The following is a 5,000-nucleotide window of genomic DNA, read 5'->3' as shown; positions in this document are numbered from 1 at the left end:
ACAAGGGGGAGAGAGAGAGGTAATGTAGTCACATCAACAAGGGGGAGAGAGAGAGGTAATGTAGTCACATCAACAAGGGGGAGAGAGAGGTAATATAGTCACATCAACAAGGGGGGAAAGAGAGGTAATGTAGTCACATCAACAAAGGGAGAGGTAATGTAGTCACAAGAAGCGGAGAGAGGTAATATAGTCACATCAACAAAGGGAGAGGTAATGTAGCCACATAAAGAGGAGAGAGGTAATGTAGCCACAACAAGAGGAGAGAGGTAATGTAGCCACATAAAGAGGAGAGAGGTAATGTAGCCACAACAAGAGGAGAGAGGTAATGTAGCCACATCAAGAGGAGAGAGGTATTGTAGCCACATCAAGAGGAGAGAGGTAATGTAGCCACATCAAGAGGAGAGAGGTAATGTAGCCACATAAAGAGGATAGAGGTAATATAGCCACATCAAGAGGAGAGAGGTAATGTAGCCACAACAAGAGGAGAGAGGTAATGTAGCCACAACAAGAAGAGAGAGGTAATATAGCCACAGAGGAGAGAGAGAGAGGTAATGTGGCCACAACAAGAGAGAGGTAATGTAGTCACAACAAGAGGAGAGAGGTAATGTAGCTACACAAATAGGAGGGTGAGAGGTAATGTAGTCACAACAACAAGTGGAGAGAGGTAATGTAGCCACAACAAGAGAGAGAGGTAATGTAGCCACAAGAGGAGAGAGAGAGAGGTAATGTGGCCACAACAAGAGAGAGGTAATGTAGTCACAACAAGAGGAGAGAGGTAATGTAGTCACAACAAGAGGAGAGAGGTAATGTAGCTACATCAACAAGAAGAGAGAGAAGTAGAGAGAGGTAATGTAGCTACATCAACAAGAAGAGAGAGGGAGAGAGGTAATGTAGCTACATCAACAAGAAGAGAGAGGGAGAGAGGTAATGTAGCTACATCAACACAACATAGAACACCAGGTCAAATGGCCACCTGGTACCTACAGCACCATGTGAATCACAACAAAAAGGAATATTTTCTGATCTTTCTGATTTTATAATCACAGTTGTCGTTTGTATAGAATACAACGAGGAATTTGAACTCCAATGGTTAGACCTCTCTTCACTGTTGTGAATAATCCGTGTGAGTGCTCGGGGCGCCTAAACCTGGTCCTCCCTCAGCAGCACACTGCCTCATATCAGATATCATGGGGAATTACTTCTGCTTTTTCTCATTACACACAAAAACACACACACACACATCACAGTGTGTTCATTCATTGATAATGGATCTTTTCAAAGGCCATGATGATAAAAACTCAAAATATTCTCCTGTTATTGATTGTCCTTATCAGTCATATTTCAATGGTCTGTCTGTCTGTCTGTCTGTCTGTCTGTCTGTCTGTCTGTCTGTCTGTCTGTCTGTCTGTCTGTCTGTCTGTCTCTGGGGTTACTGCACCGTGCAATCACTTCTTACACAAGAAGGGGGAGGAGGAAGGGGGGGAGGAAGGGGGAGGAGGAAGGGGGGAGGAGGAAGAGGGGGAGGGTGTCTTGTCATTTAGATAGAAATGAATGGTTTGACTCTCTTCTCCTCCATTTTGACTTTCCCCCTCTATTCTGCTGTCTTCCACTCTCCGTCTCCGTCTCCCTCCTCTCTCTCTTTTAACTTCCTTATTTCTCTATACTGTACCACAGGAATCAACTAGATTTAACTTGGGGCGGCAGGTAGTCTAGTGGTTAGAGCGTTGGACTAGTAACCTAAAGGTTGCAAGATCAAATCCCCGAGCTGACAAGGTAATAATCTGTCGTTCTGCCCCTGAACAAGGCAGTTAACCCACTGTTCCTAGACTGTCATTGTAAATAAGAATTTGTTCCTAACTGACTTGCCTAGTTAAATAAAGGTAAAATATTTATCTATACTATACACCAGGGGTCATCAACTAGATTCAGCTGGTCGGGGGTCGGAACATAATTACAGATCATTTGTAGACTTCAAATTGACGACAAGAAGCCCTAAACAGACATCATATTTGAAACATCCTCTCTAATGGTGCTAACCTATGATCACGTCTCTCTATTACACGTGGGAATACTGGAACAGAGTTCCAAAATGTAAATCGCTTGGAGACTATTTATTTCCTGGTGTTCGTTGTCTTCTATGTTCAACAATGAACATGAACATTTTTTTAAAGTATTTTATTTTTTACCTAGAAACTTGGGGGGGCTAATAAAAACACCTGCCGGCCTCCAGTTGGGGGGGGCCCTGCTGTACTCTGGGTAAATTACACACTGCCTGCAGTAGAGTACAGAATGTTGGTGTCACGACTGATTTGGACTGGCGGATAGGCGGAATCAAATGCAGGAGACAGAGGTGCTGGAGGTGAGTGTCTTTTAATACAACTGACACACACAAATGCCGAAAAGCACAGGGCGCTATACAAAGTTCACGTATTTTGAACTGCGCCCATAAAACACAAAATATAATTACAAGGCGCAAGGAGCGCAGCCGGTAACTCACTCGACAAAACTGTCGGTAACACAATGTAGACAATAAACAATCCCGCACAAAATCCCAACTGAAAACACACATTAAATAAGTCCCCACTAATGACATACACAAAACAGGTGCGGAACAGACAGACAAAACTAAACGACACAGAAACAATGATCGGTGGCAGCTAATAGGCCGGCGACGACGACCGCCGAGCGCCGCCCGACCGAGGAGGGGCGCCACTCTCGTTGGAACATGTGACAGTTGGTGAACCCTGCTGTACTCTGGGTAAATTACACACTGCCTGCAGTAGAGTACAGAATGTTGGTGAACCCTGCTGTACTCTGGGTAAATTACACACTGCCTGCAGTAGAGTACAGAATGTTTGTGAACCCTGCTGTACTCTGGGTAAATTACACACTGCCTGCAGTAGAGTACAGAATGTTGGGGAACCCTGCTGTACTCTGGGTAAATTACACACTGCCTGCAGTAGAGTACAGAATGTTGGTGAACCCTGCTGTACTCTGGGTAAATTACACACTGCCTGCCTGCAGTAGAGTACAGAATGTTGGGGAACCCTGCTGTACTCTGGGTAAATTACACACTGCCTGCAGTAGAGTACAGAATGTTGGTGAACCCTGCTGTACTCTGGGTAAATTACACACTGCCTGCCTGCAGTAGAGTACAGAATGTTGGGGGACCCTGCTGTACTCTGGGTAAATTACACACTGCCTGCCTGCAGTAGAGTACAGAATGTTGGGGAACCCTGCTGTACTCTGGGTAAATTACACACTGCCTGCAGTAGAGTACAGAATGTTGGTGAACCCTGCTGTACTCTGGGTAAATTACACACTGCCTGCAGTAGAGTACAGAATGTTGGTGAACCCTGCTGTACTCTGGGTAAATTACACACTGCCTGCCTGCAGTAGAGTACAGAATGTTGGGGAACCCTGCTGTACTCTGGGTAAATTACACACTGCCTGCAGTAGAGTACAGAATGTTGGTGAAACCTGCTGTACTCTGGGTAAATTACACACTGCCTGCCTGCAGTAGAGTACAGAATGTTGGTGAACCCTGCTGTACTCTGGGTAAATTACACACTGCCTGCAGTAGAGTACAGAATGTTGGTGAACCCTGCTGTACTCTGGGTAAATTACACACTGCCTGCAGTAGAGTACAGAATGGTTGCAGGATTTCTCAATCGCCCCAGTCTGAAACAAAACCCCAGACCTCCTCCCTTCCTCCTCACATCTCTACTCTCACTTTCTCCCTCTCCCTTCCTTCTTTAGTTCTTTCAGTTGTATTGAGTGGTGAGCTTGTCCCTCTCTTTCAGAGAGGACTTCAGTGAGGAGGGAACAATGCCAACACACTTTGCTCCCCTGAATAGGTGTTAGAAACCAAATCAGCCCTCTTAGTTCCCCCTTTATTTCCTTCTCTCTCTCTCTCTCTCTCTCTCTCTCTCTCTGTCTCTGTCTCTGTCTCTGTCTGTCTCTCTCTCTCTCTGTCTCTCTCTCTCTCTCTGTCTCTCTCTGTCTCTCTCTCTCTCTCTAAGGAAGGAGAGAGGGGCGGAGGGGGAAACAGGACCGTGTAACACCAAACTCCTCTCTTTCTTCTTGGCTTTTCTTCTCTCTCCTGTACTCCACTGACTCACACACCTCCCCTCTACATCCCTCCCTTCCTCCACCTCTCCCCATGCCAGGCTATGCATCTCTCCATCCATTGTTCACCAACCAGGCCCCAGCAAAGGGAAGGAGGGAAGAAAAGGAGAGAGAAAGACCCCTACAACATTATAATTAACTGCAAGTTGAGAAACAGCCCTCTCTTGATCAGGCCATTCCCTTCTCCTCCACCTCATTCTGCCCCCTCTCCTCTTTCTACTCCTCTTAATCCTCCCCTACTTCACCCTTCTGTGTGAGAGAGTAAAGGAGAGAGAGGAAGTGAGAAGGAGCGTTAGAGAGAGAGAGGCAGCGTTAGAGAGGGAGGCAGCGTTAGAGAGGGAGAGGGAGCGTTGGAGAGGGAGCGTTGGAGAGGGAGCGTTGGAGAGGGAGCGTTGGAGAGGGAGCGTTGGAGAGGGAGCGTTGGAGAGGGAGCGTTGGAGAGGGAGCGTTAGAGAGGGAGCGTTAGAGAGCGAGAGGCAGCGTTAGAGAGGGAGAGGGAGCGTTAGAGAGGGAGAGGGAGCGTTAGAGAGGGAGAGGGAGCGTTAGAGAGGGAGAGGGAGCGTTGGAGAGGGAGAGGGAGCGTTAGAGTGCGAGAGGGAGCGTTAGAGTGCGAGAGGGAGCGTTAGAGTGCGAGAGGGAGCGTTAGAGTGCGAGAGGCAGCGTTAGAGTGCGAGAGGGAGCGTTAGAGAGGGAGCGTTGGAGAGGGAGCGTTGGAGAGGGAGCGTTGGAGAGGGAGCGTTGGAGAGGGAGCGTTGGAGATGGTAGGTTGAGAGCGGGGAGGAGCGTAGAGATGGAGAGGGAGCGTTAAGAGGGAGGAGGGAGCGTTAGATGATGGCGAGAGGGAGCGTTAGAGGTGGCGAGAGGGAGCGTTA

This window comes from Salmo trutta, unplaced genomic scaffold (assembly GCF_901001165.1).
Source record: "Salmo trutta unplaced genomic scaffold, fSalTru1.1, whole genome shotgun sequence".
In the NCBI taxonomy this organism is placed as follows: Eukaryota; Metazoa; Chordata; class Actinopteri; order Salmoniformes; family Salmonidae; genus Salmo; species Salmo trutta.
Note: the sequence above shows the minus strand (reverse complement) of the source record.